At 43.6% G+C, this 18420-nt stretch overlaps 1 protein-coding gene and 1 long non-coding RNA gene across 4 annotated transcripts in view; both read right to left on the reverse strand.

Moving 5' to 3' along the window:
• The window catches only part of LOC144005487 (ephrin type-B receptor 3-like), a 162808-nt gene that overhangs the window by 125703 nt on the left and 18685 nt on the right, over positions 1–18420 (reverse strand). The gene's annotated exons all lie outside the window — the stretch shown is intronic.
• Positions 8344–10294, reverse strand: LOC144007074 (uncharacterized). Its single transcript, XR_013280067.1, has 5 exons — positions 9690–10294; positions 9513–9559; positions 9388–9429; positions 9279–9312; positions 8344–9201 (listed from the first exon to the last, which is right to left on the reverse strand). It is a non-coding gene; the product is annotated as an uncharacterized LOC144007074 (long non-coding RNA).

The following is an 18420-nucleotide window of genomic DNA, read 5'->3' on the forward strand; positions in this document are numbered from 1 at the left end:
GATCCTCCCACCCACAACATTTAACGACTTTGCATAGAGGTGAGAGCTGAAGGTAGACACAGAATAAACAGCAGATCAAGAGGCACTGTTGTCTGGATGTCAGTCAGTCCTCAGCTGGTCTAGTGGGCTCGTTCCACCTCTCCCAATTTCCCGCTATATGGAGGAGAGGCCCCCCAAATTGATGTTGTTGTTCGCACATAATTACTGAAACAATTACACTTTCTTCCCAGAGACTCAATGGCACGGCGCCTGCTGTGCACCATTTGCTCACAAGTTGTTGATAGTGCTGCCCAAGGAGAGTGAGATGGTGCTCGCAAACACACACATGCACACCCTGGGTAGAGCACAAAAGACGAGCCACGCACTTCATGATATGGTTCCTTACTGTTGTGCTTCAAAGAACGAAGGCAATACAGTGGAAGCACATTGTGTGTCCCCGACTTGCCTGAAGAGATGAACAGTCCATCTGTAGCTGCTGAGTTAAAAGAGTGTGCACTGTTTACAAATCTGGGCAGCACCTTCATTAATAAACCCATGATAGCTCTTCTCTTTGGAATACACATTTGTGGTTTAAATTCACATATTAGAGAAACATTCCAGACCCACCAGCAATAGATGAAAATCAACAATATAGAGAAACAATATTTGCTGCTGAAAACTAGCATGATGATGAGCTACTTCCATAAGTGTGCCATATCGTTCAGATGAATGAAGGTTTTGTTCCAATTTTGACATACAATATAGGGGACAGTCCATTATTGCGCTCAGCAGTTTTGCTGATTCATCTGCGCCCATTAAACCAGTCTCTACCTCCCACAAAAACATCCTAGAAAGTGAGATTCAGTGACAAACTACAGTAAGTGCCAATGTATATGTGTGTTAGTTTAAGTGACTGTTATTTATCTTTTATGAAATATTAATAGATTTCCATTCATTATTTTTTTTTCAAGCAACATTGATGATACTGACCGAGATCCAACCTATGAAACTGATTAGATGACAGTTGAGGATGAAAAGTGTCATTATATCTAGTTATCAAAATCCAGATCATTATATTTGGCAAAATGAACAAATGTGAGGAATACCACAGTTTCTGTAAAAACAAGTAGGCTATACAGAAGATGTACTCATCACCATAGAAATCACCATTGTAGCTATACTGTAAATTGGAGGTAAGATCTTTAGCCCGAGCCTGGGCCTAAAATGTCAATCATTACGTTCGGGTCGGGTCGGGCCGGGCTTCTCTCTCGCTGACTTTTTTTAAAATAAATATATGTGACACGCAGCGAGGAGGTAGGACTCAGACGCAGAGTGTAAGTTGGCCAACAAGGCTGCAGCTTTAATCAATTGAACCAAAAAACACCTCTCAAGGAGGGAAAAAAGGCAGAACAAAAAGAGCTCCAAACTGGAGATAAAACAAGGGCACTCAAAAACAGGGACAACTAAAGGCGCTCCGCTAGGGAGGAAAACAAGGGGCAAACTAAGGACGCAAGACAAGGCAAGGCAAGGCAAGGCAAGACATAGGACAAGGACTGTGAATCGAGGACTGTGAGGACGCTTCCATGCACTGAGATGTGACACTTCGGCACTGAGGGGAGGAATCAGGTGGCTTTTATGTCCGGGTTGATTGGGAACAGGTGGTGGTGATCATGGGCGTGGACCGGTAATCAGTGAGCTGCAGGAAGGGTAAGTGACCTGGGGTGAGATGAGAGTTAGTAATTACAAAATAAAACAGGAACCTGACTGTGACAAATAAAAGCATGACCCGCCACTCTGGTGGCGGCGTGACAGTACCCCCCCCTCAACGGCCGGCTGACGGCCCAGGAATCTCGGGGTGTTCATCGTAAAAATCGTCGATGAGGGAGGGGTCTACAATGAATCGGGCGGGCACCCATTGCCGTTCTTCAGGCCCGTAACCCTCCCAGTCAACCAGGTACTGGTGTCCCCGGCCCCGCTTTCTGACGTCTAATAACTTCCTCACTTTATAGACCGGGCCCCCCTCCACCATCTCCGGAGGGGGCGGCGCGGGCTCGGGCGGGACCAGGGAACTGTCCTGGACTGGCTTGACCTGGCTCACGTGGAATGTGGGGTGGGTGCGGAGGGATCGAGGCAGGCGAAGGCGCACGGCGGCAGGGCCTATAGTCTTCGCAATCGGGAATGGCCCCACGAATCTCGGGGCCAACTTTGGACAGGGAACCTTGAGGTGAAGATTCTTTGTCGCAAGCCATACCTTCTGCCCCGGCTGGTACTGTGGTGCGGCCCTCCTCCTCCGGTCAGCAGCTCTTTTTACCCTATCGCCTTGACGTTGAAGTGCCAGTCGAGCTGCTGACCAGATACGGCGACATCGGCGGATCATGGCGAGGACCGAGGGGACTGAGGCTTCCTCCTCCAGGTCCGCGAAGTACGGCGGATCGTATCCGTGCACGCACTTAAAAGGCGTAATTCCTGTGGCAGAGGTAGGTAAAGAGTTATGTGCCAATTCAACCCAGACCAAGTTTTTACTCCATGAGGATGGATTTTGGGAGACCAAGCATCGCAGCCCGGTCTCCAGCTGCTGGTTGAGTCTCTCGGCTTGTCCATTGGCTTCTGGGTGGTAGCCTGAGGTTAAGTTCGCCTTGGCCCCTATGGCTCTGCAAAATTCATTCCAGAAACGAGAGACGAACTGGGGCCCGCGGTCGGACACAATGTGCCGCGGGAATCCATGGGTTCGGAATACTTGGTCAATCATGGTATCTGCTGTTTTCTTGGCGGAGGGTAGTTTGGGTAATGGAATGAATCGGACCATCTTTGAGAAGCGATCAACAACTGTAAGTATTGTGGTTTTACCATTTGATGTGGGGAGTCCAGTGACAAAATCCATCGAGATTTCAGCCCAAGGTCTTGAGGGGATCGGCAGAGGCTGAAGGAGACCCATCCGGGGTTGATTCGACGACTTATTCCGAGCACAGACTGGGCAGGCCTTTACATATTCCTGTACCGAGGCCTCCATAGACGGCCACCAGAATCTTCGAGCGACAGCGAACAGGGTCCTGCGAGTGCCTGGATGACAAGAGAGACGGGAGGTGTGGGCCCAGTTGATCACCTGAGCTCTTAGGGTTTCTGGGACGAAAAGCCGCCGTGGTGGGCACTCCTTCGGCTTGACTGTGTCCTGGAGTGCCTCCTTGACCTCCTCTTCTATTTGCCAGGACATGGTTCCTATTATGCAGTCTTTAGGCAGGATGGGTTCTGGTTCGATGGCTGTGGTTTCCGGGTCATGAATATGTGAGAGAGCGTCCGCTTTGACATTCTTGCTTGTCTGTAGGTCAGAGAAAAAGCAAATCTGTTAAAAAACAAGGACCACCTGGCCTGTCGGGGGTTTAGTCTTTTTGCTTGGCGCAGGTACTCCAGGTTGCGATGATCTGTCCATATAATGAAAGGGTGTTCCGCGCCCTCCAGCCAGTGCCTCCATTCTTCTAGGGCGACCTTTACAGCCAGCAATTCTCGGTCTTCAACGCTGTAGTTGCGCTCGGCCTTTGATAGTTTCCGAGACAAGAAGGCGCAGGGGTGCACTTTTCCATCCTCCTGGCTCCTTTGGGATAGCACGGCTCCGACGCCCAGATTTGAGGCATCTACCTCGACAATGAACTGGCGGGTAGGATCAGGAACTCTGAGTATTGGAGCCTCTGTGAAACGTTTCTTGAGTTGGTTGAATGCGGTATTGGCTTCCGGGGTCCAGGCAAAGCGTTGCTGTGGTGATGTCAAGGCATGGAGAGGAGCAGCGATGGAGCTGAAGTTGCGGATGAAGCGTCTGTAAAAGTTGGCGAATCCCAGGAATTGTTGCACCTTCTTCCTGGATTCAGGTGTGGGCCAGTCCCTGACTGCGCTGACCTTCTCCGACTCCATCTCGACCTTGCCCGGGGATACCACGAATCCCAGAAATGAGATGGTGTCGGTGTGGAAAAGGCTCTTCTCAGCCTTTACATAGAGTTGATGGTCAAGCAGGCGTTTCAAGACTTGGGTAACATGGTGCTGGTGGGTCTTCAAGTCCGGTGAGTAGATTAATATGTCGTCCAGATAAACATATACGAACTGGTCGATGAAGTCCTTGAGCACGTCATTAATCATGGCCTGGAAAACTGCTGGCGCATTCGTGAGTCCAAAGGGCATGACTAAGTATTCATAGTGGCCTCGGGGAGTATTGAAGCCGGTCTTCCACTCATCCCCTGCACGAATACGGACGAGATGATAGGCGTTGCGAAGATCTAATTTGGTGAACACCTTGGCTTGCTGGAGCTGGTCAAATACTGAGGACATCAGAGGCAGAGGATAACGGTTCTTGACTGTGATTTCATTCAAGGGGCTGTAGTCAATACAAGGGCGTAACGAACCATCCTTCTTGCCCACGAAGAAAAACCCAGCTCCAGCTGGCGATGACGATGGCCGGATAAGTCCTGCTTTCAAAGACGTGTCGATGTACTCGTTCAAGGCCTTGCGTTCGGGGCCCGAAACCGAGTACAATCTCCCTTTGGGAATGGAAGACCCAGGAATCAGCTCAATTGCACAGTCATAGGATCGATGTGGAGGAAGTGACATGGCCTTGGTTTTGCTGAACACCTCCCTGAGAGGATGATAGCAGGTGGGAACGGTGTTCAGGTCCGGGTATTCCTGGTCATTCACAAGAGTCACCTGGCGGATGGCAGCGGGAGGTGCCTCTGCCGCTGGCCGCGCCAACCCATGGTGTTCACAGTCTTTTCCCCAGTCCAGGATTTGCCCCGATCGCCAGTCGATGCGGGGGTTGTGCAACTGCAACCAGGGGTGTCCCAGGACCAGTGTGTGTGATGGGGAGCGGAAGACATGAAAACGAAGGAGTTCTCTGTGCTGCCCAATGTGGATCTCGAGTGGCTCTGTGACGTGCGTGATGAGGAATAGGTCTTTGCCATTGAGCTCCCTGGCCCTCATATGGGTAGAAAGTGGTTCCGTGCCGGCCTGCAATTTCTTCACCAGACCCCTATCCATGAGGCTCTCGTCCGCTCCGGAGTCAATGAGAGCTAGTAGGTCTGTGGAAGTGGTATTGCAGGAAATCGTGATTTGCGTGAATTTTCGGTCCTTGACCGGTTTGTGAGGGTCGGAGCTCACCGGAGGGCCTCGCTTGGTGGGACAAGCTACCACCAAATGTCCTCTTTCTCCACAATAGTAGCATCGCCCCTCTTGACGACGTCGCTGGCGTTCCTGGTGAGTCAGTCGGGCGCGGTCAAGCTGCATTGGCTCCTCGCCACTCTCGCTGGGCCTCCCCGATGTGGATGACTGGGGAAGTGCCCCTTGTGGTGATTCCCTTGCTGTGGGGTGCCGAAAGAATCCGGAGCCGGTCCTTCGATGGTGTCCGCTGGTATACATGAGATCTCGCCTCCGGTGATCGGTGCGGATGGCCAGCGAGATCAACGAGTCCAAGTCGCTAGGTAAGTCCACGGGTAGTAGGAGTTCTTGCATAGCAGCGGAGAGCCCCTTCAAAAAATGATCAACGAGGGCTGTCTCATTCCAGCCACTCTTAGCCGCTAGAGTTCGGAATCGGATCGCATAGTCATTAACCGATTCTCGGCCTTGTCTGAGGTTGCTTAGCTCTCGAGTCTTTTCCCGATCCATGTTGGTGGGATCGAAAACAAGACGAAGTGCCCTGCTAAACCCGGCTGCAGTTGAGCAAGTCGGGGAGTGCCGTGCCCATTCCGCGGTGGCCCAGTCTCTGGCTCGTCCCGTCAGGTGGGAAATCATGAAGGCCACACGGGAACGGTCGGTGGGGAAAGCCTGTGGTGAGAGTTCAAAGTGTAAGTCGCATTCGGTCAGGAATGCCTGACATTGTCCTTGGTCTCCCGCGTATCGCTCCGGGGGAGCCAGTCTCAATCCAGCCCCGGCTAAGGCTGGAGTCGGGATCGGTGGTTCTGCGGTCTCTGGTTTCGTGACGGTCGGTGTGGAGTGTTGCAGGTGGCTCACTAGCTCCTGCACCTGTCCAGCGAGCTCTCCCATCCGGGTGACCATAGCCTGCTGGACCTCCTCCGTGTGCGACAGGCGGGCGGCCTGTCGTCGAAGTGCAGCCTCCAACTTCTCCGCTGGGTCCATGCTGGCCGAAGTGTACTGACACGCAGCGAGGAGGTAGGACTCAGACGCAGAGTGTAAGTTGGCCAACAAGGCTGCAGCTTTAATCAATTGAACCAAAAAACACCTCTCAAGGAGGGAAAAAAGGCAGAACAAAAAGAGCTCCAAACTGGAGATAAAACAAGGGCACTCAAAAACAGGGACAACTAAAGGTGCTCCGCTAGGGAGGAAAACAAGGGGCAAACTAAGGACGCAAGACAAGGCAAGGCAAGGCAAGACATAGGACAAGGACTGTGAATCGAGGACTGTGAGGACGCTTCCATGCACTGAGATGTGACACTTCGGCACTGAGGGGAGGAATCAGGTGGCTTTTATGTCCGGGTTGATTGGGAACAGGTGGTGGTGATCATGGGCGTGGACCGGTAATCAGTGAGCTGCAGGAAGGGTAAGTGACCTGGGGTGAGATGAGAGTTAGTAATTTCAAAATAAAACAGGAACCTGACTGTGACAAATAAAAGCATGACCCTGGTGGCGGCGTGACAATATGTTTAAAAAAATGTATACTAAAACGATGTGTCGATACTAAACTAAACTATTTATTTTGTTTCAATGCTTCTTAAAGCAGGTTGTTTTTGTGAGTTCCAATGCAAATCATTAAAATAAAAAATGTTATTCTTCATTAATTTATCTAGTTATTTATGTAGATTTATTGTATTTCTGTGTTCTTGCTCTTCGATCATTTCGTTAGCTTTTCCATTTTCAGACCAAATTAAAGATAGAGAAAATTAAAGCTTTTATTTTAAATTTCGTTTAAACAAAACTATAGAAATAACAAATTTCATATATCTTTTCCCATTTATTTGATTTGCATTATTCTATTTAAAGCCTAGTGGTCTGCAGTATTTCTCCGCGTAATTAAGCGAGTGCGCATCAAGATCTCTCTTTCACTCTCTTTGTCTGGCCTCTTATTCTGTGTTCCAGCGTTATTTCGTTGTGCAAATGTATTTATCATGATCATAAAAATATGTCAATTTTTTTAACCTTAAAGAATCTTGCGTTTTTTTCTGCCAAAAATACTATGGGATAAATTGAAATTTTGGGTTTGCTTCGGGCTCGGGCCTGCACATCAAGTTAATTGGTCGGGATCGGGCTGGGTCGGGCTTTAATGCCCGCGGGCCTGGGTCGGGCTGGATTTTTTAGGTTAGATCTTACCTCTACTGTAAATCACAATTCACAGGGAAATTTGGTAAGATGTGAAATCATACTAAACTGTCTTGGAACATAGTTTGTGATAAGTTTACTAAAGCTTGGACTCACACCCAAAACCCACATTCACTATGTGTTTATCATTCAGCAGCGAATCCTGAATCTGAAAAACACGTCATAGTCCCCCACCACCCTGTAAAAACAAAAACAAAAAACAAAAAAACAAAAAAACAAAAAAGAAAAAAAGAAAAAAAGAAAAAAAAGGAAAAAAAATCATTATTGGTAAATGGAGTATGCTTATACATCACTTTATCTACACAATATCTCATCCAAAGCGCTTTACCAAGCCTCATATTAGCGTAACAGCATGTAGCAAGACTGTATGTGCAACACCTATGGAATGTTTTCCTTTTTAGCTCAAAATAACGTTAACCTTCAGGGTCTCTTTCCGTACACTGGCCAACAGCAGAATTAATGCAGGGTGTTTTGAAGTTTGAAATGCCTCTGTTGTACCAACTAGCTAGCTAGCTAGCTATCACTAAGCTAACCTAGGAGGTCTCTATGGTCCAATGTCCAAGTTTGTAGTTATTTACTTACACATCATTTCCAGAACAAATACAAATTCCAATTATAAAATGAGCACACATGATTTACACAAGAAAAGGGTTACAGTCATTTAAAACACACAAATATCTCATAGTCCAGTGTAATTTTAAATGTGCCAAGGGAACAAGTTATTTTTGTCCTTATTTTTTTTCTTTTCTTATTCTTCAAGCACATAGCACACCTGGTCTTCTATAGTTTTGCACAAACAACCGTTATAATAGTTTGAAACAATTATTTTTCTTTGGGAGATGTGTTATTTTCTATCAAGCCTAAACTACATAATAGTAGTATAATTAACATCAATTTTTAGACCAATATCTTTCATCGTCACCCAGACCTGCTGAGCTCAATTACATTCCATTGACGGACTGCTTAACAATTTCATATAATACTCATTAGTTGGTTAAATCCACTTCATTCCAATTCACACAGTAGTGTGAAGTTGTGAACCCCCATATACGTATTATGTCGCATGTGTTGCCTAGGGTTGCCAACTTTCTCATCCCGAAATAAGGGAAAGGTGCACGGCACGGTGCCATGGTGGTATGAGCATGATGTGTGAAATCAGTGTATATTCTGATTAGATTAGAAATGCACAAAGTTTGTACATTCCCTTTAGCTCTTTGACTGCCAGCCATTTTCGGAAAAGGTAACCCCATACTGCCAGCTGATTTACAGAATTTTACCGATCTTTCAAGCTCCACAGAAAAAGTTGTGTTAGGACTATGGAAACGCGGATACTACCAAATGAAAGATTGAAGTCTCATCTTTCATCTAAAAAAAAAGTTTGTTTCTACCTTATTCGGATCTTCAGTAATCAACAATAGAAAACAGCTTCGTTTCACCCAAATCCTCTATTTTCTTCCAAAATACGGAGAAATCAAGCTTTTTGTGAAACGATGTTATTTCATGCACTCTAGTGAATTTGGCACTTTTTTTTTTTGCATGAGTGATTCTACAAACACCTAAACTTCTATAAAACACTACCCCAACAATAAAAAATGTTTTTTGATTGCAAAATAACAGTTTATTTACATGCAACAGTAGCAATCCGAACAAACAATTTGGAAAACTCTGCAAACTATTTACACGTGCGCAACAGTTTTTGTCAGTCTGCTTCTGCATGGACTGATTTGCGTAGAGGTTGGTATGATGAACGATGTGCTGGAGAAGTTCATCCGTGATGAAGAGCTCCAGGGTGTCAGCTGGCAGGTGGGAATTCAGCTCTGCTGCAGCATCCCTTGGTCCTGGTTTTGCAGCAAAGGGGAAGATGGTTGGCTGCCAGCCGAATTCATCAACTTCATGCCAGCCAGACTTTGGGATCTGCAAATATACATTTCAATATCATATATTATTTTAGAGCACTGTGATACAATGTGTGTGTGTGTGTGCATGTTTACCTTTTTTTCTTGGATGTATTGGTTGATGCACATTCTGTAAATTATAGAAGACGTTTACCATCAAATATTTTATTAGTGCTGTGGAGAATCTTTTTTTTTTTCTTTTTACCTTTGTTCTGCTCAATGTGAGAAGGGTCACTTTGGGTAGGAGCTGAAAGAAACATATACAATTACAATACTATCGAAATACTTTCCTTTTATTGTTGCGGTGTATTGAAAACGTTTTTTTTTTACCTTTCTTTGTCGTAGAACCAACGGTCGGACGTTGCTGTGAGCACGATCTATAAAATATACATTCACGTTTGTATAGGTAATAGATGTTTTAGTGTATATCAGCACATTTACACACGCTGCTAGCAGATCGCCCGAAAAGTAATCTTACTAGCAATCTCTTAGCATGTTAGCGCTTACCTTCACGTTCTTTGGAAGGCTGTCCAAGACTGTCTTGCATCGGACCCATAGTAGTCGTCATCGTCCGATGAAACGTCATCTGTGCAGACGTGCTCGGTTGTGCACCACTTTTCTCCGGTGTTAGCATCGCTAGCCGGTGGGGCCTTAGGACGTTATTAGCATCGTTAGCCGGTGGGGCCTTAGGACGTGGTCGAAACGGCCGCGCCACCGCTTCAACTATGACTTAACCCCGTCATCACTGTGCTCTTGAGCACTGGTCGATGCTTTTGAGCTTTGAAAATAAGGATCAAGCGTGAGCTGCTTGCCATCTGTAGCCTTTTTTGACTCCCTTAGCCAAGTTAGCCATTCTCTCCCCCTCAACACTCTAGCTCAGCCTCTCTTCTTCTACTGTTGTCTCCTACCCGATCTTGTCCAAAAGACTCATCACAGCCATCTAGTGGTCAGGAATACCCATTATAGTAACCCGATCGGCTTGATACTTGGAGCACAGCTGCCCAAGGCTTTCCTCCACCCGTTTCCATAAAAAAACATAGTAGACGTCAATTAACGTCTATGGCGGCCAATCCTAGGATTATACTGAACGTTTTTAAACGTTTATGGCGGTCAAAGAGTTAATCTTACTGCAGGCCATCATTATGTAACCTCATACTAAACCTCAAAGAAACCACAATTTGTCTCTTTACTTTAAAAAAAAAAAACAACAGATGCAAAAAATAATAAAATGCAAAAGAGGAGCGTGACTTTTTCCATGGAGACTTTTCTTTCTTTTCTTTCTTACAGGTTTATCCATTCTCTCTTCCTAACCGACCGGAGGACACTACACATTATTATTATTATTATCATCATCATTATTATTATTATTATTATTATTATTATTAGGGGTGTTTTAAAAAAATCGATTCTGCGATATATCGCGATACTACATCGCGCGATTCTCGAATCGATTCAATAATCGGCAGAATCGATTTTTTTTTTGATTTTTTTATTTATTTATTTTTTTTTTAGGATTCACACCTTGAGCATGGAAGAATGTTATATGAACGGAACATTAAGCCTTAATATTTTATTTTAATGCTGTTCAAACATGAAACAGATTACAACCTCTATAAGACTGAAATTTCAGATAAATAAATAATACATTTTCATATAAATCTTACACTCTACAAGCTTACTGATTAGTATTTTCTAAATTGAATGAAAAAAAATCGCAACAATCGACTTATAAATTCGTATCGGGATTAATCGGTATCGAATCGAATCGTGACCTGTGAATCGTGATACGAATCGAATCGTCAGGTACTAGGCAATTCACACCCCTAATTATTATTATTATTTTCTAGCCACTTGTGCAGTATAAACCGGTACAACAAATGCACGTGACGGTGCCTGATGCCTGTGATTGGCTGACAGGTGCCGTGCTTCGTGACATTGCCGTTTTAGCTGATCTAGGACCTGTAGGTTTGCTGTGTTAAGCGCTGATTGTGAAACTTGCCAGCAAGCTACATTCTCGCAGTATTTGTTCATAAATAGTATGAGAATACATCTTGTATTGCTCCCACTGATACATTCGCAGCCGACGTATTAAGATCGTCGGTTAGAGTGTAGGCGACATGAAGCTGTGATGAAACCAGGAAGCGCCTCTCTCTCTCTCTCTCTCTCTCTCTAGTTGCCTCTCTTACCTTGCAAGATCTCCACATAACGTCACACCCAGCAACTCATTTTATTGGCTACGAGCAACTTCCTTGTCACTTGTCAACCTACGGGAGCAGCCGTGATCCAAAAATGGCAAAGATGCCGTTTGCAGCATTTCGTGTAAAAATTGAGAATTATTTCACGGTACTTTTGAGGTCCCGTACGGGACATAACAATTTAGCCCAAAAGGCGGGGCGTCCCGGTTAATATGGGACAGTTGGCAACCCTAGTGTTGCCACTCTATTATTGCTGTGAAACTAGTACATAGTAGCCTCCTCGTTCATTCTACTCGAATCCAAAAACGCTGATTTGGCATTTGTTTTTAACAGTCAATCCACATCTCAATTCAAGTTACCACATTCAAGTTGTACATCCCTAAAGTTCACTGTACTATTAATATGGGGAGTGTATTTTCTTGCATTTTCCCCCCGCTACTCACAGCTTGACAGTCCACAGTGTATTCTTTCCTTGAAAGACAAAAACTGTGTTAAAAATGAAACATGCTTGTCTTCTCATTTTAGATTTTACTACAGTTGGATGCTAGGAGCAAATGAGGAGTAGAAAAAAGGAGTTGTAAGGCCTTCTTTTTGCAATACAAATCAGCTTTTCTTTTTCGTGTGTGTGCATGCGTGCGTGTGCACGTGTGTGTGTAAATGGAGATTAGACCTGACAACTGGTGTTACAGCTACACAGATACAATGGTAAAAACCTGGAGAAGCTAAAGTAGTGACTAAATCCAGCACAATTTGCAATGAATGAATGCGGATACACCACAAATTCTTGGTGCTCTTCCTTAACGCTGCTTGAATCAATTACCACTGAGTCGTGCAGGAACATCTAAGTTGATTTTGATCTAACAGCTTAATTCATAGAATCTATCTCATAAGCAATGCACTGTAATAAAGCGTTTTGGGGATCACTTTACTACTGTGGAACATAAGTGGACCAGCCCTTTATTCAGAATTCAACCTGACATATTTTCCCCTAGCCGTGGACGTTTATATTTGTCAACTGTAATCCAAATCCTTACGGCCACCGATGTATATATCTGTCAAGTAGGGGTGTTAAAAAAAATCGATTCGGCAATATAGCGCGATACAACAGCACGCAATTCTCGAATCGATTCAATAGGCAGCCGAATCGATTTTTTTTAACATCCATTTTTGATGGAAAAATATTCAACAAAACGTCTAACTTTCACACCTTAAGCATGGAAGAATGTTATATTAATGGAACATTAAGCCTTAATATTTTATTTCAATGCTGTTCTAACATGAAAAAGGTTACAACCTGTTTGTTAAATACAGTGGCTCACAGTTATAAAACTGAAGTTTCAGATCAATAAATAATACAACTTCATACAAGTCTTACAGTGTACATGTACAAGTTTACTGAATGGTATTTTCTAAATTTGAGTAAAAAAAAAAAATCGCAACAATCGACTTGTAAATTCATATCGGCATTAATCGGTATCGAATCGAATCGTGACCTATGAATCGTGATACAGTTCGAATCGTCGGGTACAAGGCAATTCACACCCCTACTGTCAAGTATGTTTTTCATCGGGTAGGTTTGAGGTTTGTATACCACAGTATAGTGTTAACAAATCCCTGTAGATAAAGATAGGCAGGCATGAAAACGGGTCGGGTGAAAAAGGTGAGAAGGACTTGGACCAAAATTTTGCCCATTAATATTCGTTGTGCATTCGTGCATTCGGGGGCATGCAGTGGAGGAAGGGATGGCGAATTTAAATGTTAAAAATTTTACGGTGAAAAAAACAGTTTGTGAATGCAAACCTCTTTGCTACATTTATTGGACCATGAATGCATGTTGGAAAAAACAACATGCGTTGCGTTCAAGTCGGGATGCGTACCTTTCGCATTTGAACCGGTTCGGTTCCAATTGTCAGTATCGGGGTATCGATACCAGTTCTGAACAGTACCAGTTTTCGATACTTTTGTTCTGTTCTTTGTGGTAATAAATGTTAATTTATTTAAGAATAAAATAATAATTTTGTAAAAGAACATTCACTTTAACAGTTATTTTTCATTAAATAAAATCTGACAAATAATAAAACTAATAATAAATAAGTGAAAAATAATAAAAAAAAAAAAATCATGAATTTAAAACACGTGAGCCAGAGAGGTTGGAGTAAAAAAAAATAAATAAATCAAAAAAATCAAGGTATAACATTAATATAGTATAAATAATAAAAAAAAAATATTACAAATTACAAAGTGAGAAGCAAAGTTCTAATACAAGAACAGAAGATAAATAATTGCATTAGTGTAATTATTTTGGTTCCTTGTGCAGTTGTTTAAACATATTTTGAAGAACGTGCCTGCTGCAGATAGCGCGATGAATTCAAACCCAACTTGGAGTAAAATCTCGCAAAAAATGACAGTTACAATCTGACGCGGTACGTAATGGTTGCTAGTGCTACATTGGCCACAAGATTTTAGGGCTGGGAATAAAAGTCGACTAAGTCGGTTGGGTCGACCAGAAAAATTGGTTGACGCAAAAAGCATGCGTCAAAGCTATTTTAATCATTTTTTAAAACATATTTGCAGCACCTGGACGTTGCCGGGAGGCCCGAAACCAATATTTCGTGTTCCGCATGGACACTTATTGCTGACGGACTCCGATTCCCCAATGCTAACTAAGAATCTTCTTAGGGTTTGTTTGTGGTCATTGCGACATGTCTTATGTTTGTAACAAAACAATCCGCGTGAAAATCGCTAAATAGATAAGTGCTATAATGAATTTATTGCCGTTAGCCAGACACACCAAAGATGGTGGGTGGCCCTACGTGCATCAGTAACATGAAGGCGTATCGACTTACTGTTAAACATAGAGCAAGATTCTTCCGCGCATGGCGAATTCAGACGAGTTTTTTTTTTCCCCTCACTCCTCCAAGTAGCGTGCAGGCATGATAAAGTCAGCATTTGCGACAAGTAAGGGCTATTGTACTCTAGTTTTACGCGACCAAATGTGCAAAAACCAAGTTAAATTGACACAATGCACTCAACAGATGCAAGGGAGTTTGCATGGACGCTGGCGGTAGAAACAAACTCACTTCGGACGTTTATGGATTTGAATGGGATGGAATGGAAGTAGGGTGACGACACGGGATCTTGGAGCATAAGGTGAGTTATTTGAAAAAACAGTCTGTGCATGTGTGCGGTACAATTACCGTTAGTATGCTGCATCAGTGGCCATTGTAGGCTACGACAACTCAATATGTTTGAACGAGACAAGCGAATACGTCAGGCTTAGTAAACACATGATGAAAATCAAGCGCTATTTAACTCTTTGCAATCCGTCGACGAACTAGTTCGTCATGTGACACCCGATGGGCGTCACCCGAAGACGAAAAAGTTCGTCAAATGTGTTTTTTTTTATGAATGGGTGGATGAGACTCTTGGGCAGTTTCCCTCTCAATATTAAGCCCCTGAAGCACTGTAGTGACGAACTGTGCCCTCTTGATGGCAGTGATGGTCTCTTTACACGAGAAGGATGTGATTTCCTAGTAAAGGCGGAGTGTTGTGGAGTGGTGGGGGCCGGTGGCTGGGGGAGAAAAGACGAGTGCTAACGGCGGCTAACCGGAGGCCGCTAAAAACAAAAGCTCACGCTTTTGAGCAGAGCGTTTGTCACGATCGGTCAAGAGATGACGAATAGAAAGATCAAGGAGCCGGATTCTGCATAAGAGAGTGTGAAAAGCGACAAAAAGGTCACGGGCGCCCACTTCAGAAGCCACCGCCTCCGGGGTTCTCTGAGACACGGAGTGAAAGTTTGCATCGTCGTATCTCTGACCAGTCCACGTCATCTGACGAGGAATCCGTGACGAATTTGGCGAATTTGAGCCGCCTTCACCAGTTGAACAGATCAATTCAAGTGTGGCAAAGGTAGCAGCAGCAGCGATTTATCCCCGAAAGCTCCTGGAAGCCCCGAAGGTAAGCTAACGTTTAGCATTCTGTAAATCGAGTGATCACAATTGTACTAGTTCAGTATATTGAATGTGACAGGGATGAAATGACTTGGATGGATGAGAATATTCACAGACATGCTTCTGTATACTGTATGTGCAATGTCTGTAACCTCGTACTAATAACGCATGTTGCACAACATTCGATTACAGTTGGGGCAGCGTACACAAATGGCCCCTTCGCAGTCACACGCAGTGCGACCGAGAGGTAAAAAAAAATCACAATACCTTGCAACAATGATAAAAATTACATCTTGATCACAGTATTTTCTGTAATTTACAGAAGCAGCTACTACACTGGCAGAGGCACAAGCGTGTGAACATCTTGCAGTGTCCCCCTGAACGCAGAAGAAAGCTTCACACGCGATCACACAAAAGACACTATTGGGTTTCAAAACAAAACCCATGCACCCATTCATGCATGCATATTTTGTAAATAACCCCAAATTTGTAAATAGTTTATCAAATGTGAAAATGGAGCTGTTATTTCCCTGTATAGTACGTAAATAGCGCACACGCACGAGCACGCACGCACACGCACGAGCACGCACACACGAGCACGCACACGCACACCCACACACATGCACAAACATTCCTGTAAATAATCAACATTTTGTAAATAGTTTGTGAAATGTGAAAATATTGCTGTTTACACACGCTATCAGATATGTAAATAAATCCTTATTTTGCTATCAAAAACACATTTTCTTTTTTTTTTTCATGTTTTATGGAAGGCAAGGACTGTTGAGATATTTGAGATGTCACTAAACCAAAAAATATTACTGTAAAAGTCACTGTTTTGCAGAAAATGCATCATTTCACAAAAAGCTTCATTTCTCCTTATTTTGCCCGAGATTCTTGAATTATGTCAAATCAAGCCATTTTCAAATGATGATTACTAAAGAACAGAATAAGGTAGAATAATACTTTTTCTAATGAAAGAGGAGACCCCAATCTTTCAAACGACACCCACCATGTCTATTTAGTCATAGCACACAATATTCTAATAAGCATTGAAAATGGGTGAAAATATGCGAAATCTGGTGGGATTCTGGAGTTACCTTGTCAGAAAATGCGTGGGATTGAAAGAGTTAAAGTGCATTGAGATCAAATTGGATTTGTCATTACGTTGGACTATGAAGTGATTTTCAGGAAAAGTACAATAAGTAAGTGATTCGAGTTTATTCAGGGCTAATGCTAATCGCGAATGTTAATCATTTAGCATAGTGTAGCGAGTAGTGACGGGAGTCGGAGGCGGAGTGTTGAAGCCCGGAGCCAAAGAATGGCGTTTTATTGACATCAGCTTCTCAGTGTTTAACAGCAACTCACTACACTGCTGGAAGCTCACAGGCTAACTAACATTTCTTCCTTTCATCCTTTCATCCTAACCAACTCCTCCCACCCGGAACTCCCCCTTCGTCCCAACGTTCCGTGGGTGAATTATGTTCCCATCACTACAATAGGCTATTTTTGTTGGTGTTTGTGTAATATGTGCATATGCGTACAGAAGATAAGGAACAATGAGTATTCATATCCACTAAATACAACGGGTTCAACCTAAGTGGACTTGAAAAAAATATATATATATGTACATATATCACCTAGCACCAAGATGTCATGAACTGACACCAATGTAATTCTATAATTGCTTTGGTCTGAGAACAAAGTACGGAAAATAGTTTTTTTCATGAATGACAGGGGATATGTCGTTTTTAAAATGAAAATCTGCATATTTGCAACAAATTATTAAAATAATGCCAACTTTGAAGGTAATTTAGTGCTTGTGACTACGTAGAGGTTTCTGTGAAACTATCAGGGGAACGCATCGCTCTATGAGGCTCTTCACAGGAGCGTATCAAAGGTTTTCTTCTTGGTGCCTCTATTCCCTTTGATTTGGTTGCCACATACATTTTTCAGCAAACCCTAATAGATGATTTATGTTGCTGGGACTATTTTCCGTAAACTCGATTATTTTTTCATGGTTCACAACAGGACTTCGGGAAAGGGCATGCATTTAAATATCAAGAATCTTCCTGAAGTTGAATAGTTGAATCAGTCGGCTAAAGGAGTGTGTCAAGTAAATATAAAAATGGTATTGAGTGAGTTCACTTTTCTCTTGGTTAAAATAGCAACCAAAAACAGTAAAAACAAAAATCAAACAAGAGTATTTTTAAATTGAAAAAAAATTGCACTTTAATGTTATTGCACTTCATAAAAAAATACACTAAGGACTAAATTCAAATAATTCAACGTTTTTGTCTCACTTTTTGATTCAATTCAATGAACATTGCACTGCTCCATCTCATGTACAACTTGGGACACCTGGGGGCAGTATAATACAGACATTCAGATATGGACAGTTGCTTAAACCAGTGTTTCTCAACCACTGCGCCGTGGCACACTAGTGAATTATTGTCTGGTGTGCCTTGGAAAATTGTTAAATTCATTCACACCAACAATGGGGGAGGCGTTTCTGGTGGCCCGCTTGCCTTGTAGTCAATGTTCTTACCCTGCCTTCACGTTCTATGAGATAGGGGTGTGCAGACAGGGCTCGACAGTGCGAGCATTTCACTCGCAAATGCGGGCAACTTTCAAGTGCGTGCTGGTGAAGAAAAATAGTGTTTGCACAGCGCGAGCGCATGAATGTTCCCTCTGCACAATGTTTAAAACGTACATTCGAAAGTCACCATGTCCTCTGCTGGCTCTCCCGCAGCAACGAGAGCGCGCCGACGTGCGCCGACTCACAATCCAATAGTATTTGAGTGAAACATGACCCGCTGCAATGTGATTGGCTGGTTGCTTCTTGGTCAACACAGCATACTGTAAACGCGCACCGCGCAGACTACAATTTACATACAAACATATCTAATATGGCGCTTTTCCACCGGACCGGTTCCACACCGAAGCAGCATTATTTATTTTTTTTGTCCTGCGGCGGCAGAGCTCTCCATTCACACATAGCTCTTGTAAATGCCGCCATCTTTATTTCCTTTTTCAATATGATGCTTTTATTTTGACATGTTAAACCGGAAGTTGCGGGCTCACAGCGTTTCC

The sequence above is a fragment of the Festucalex cinctus genome, chromosome 1, assembly GCF_051991245.1.
Source record: "Festucalex cinctus isolate MCC-2025b chromosome 1, RoL_Fcin_1.0, whole genome shotgun sequence".
In the NCBI taxonomy this organism is placed as follows: Eukaryota; Metazoa; Chordata; class Actinopteri; order Syngnathiformes; family Syngnathidae; genus Festucalex; species Festucalex cinctus.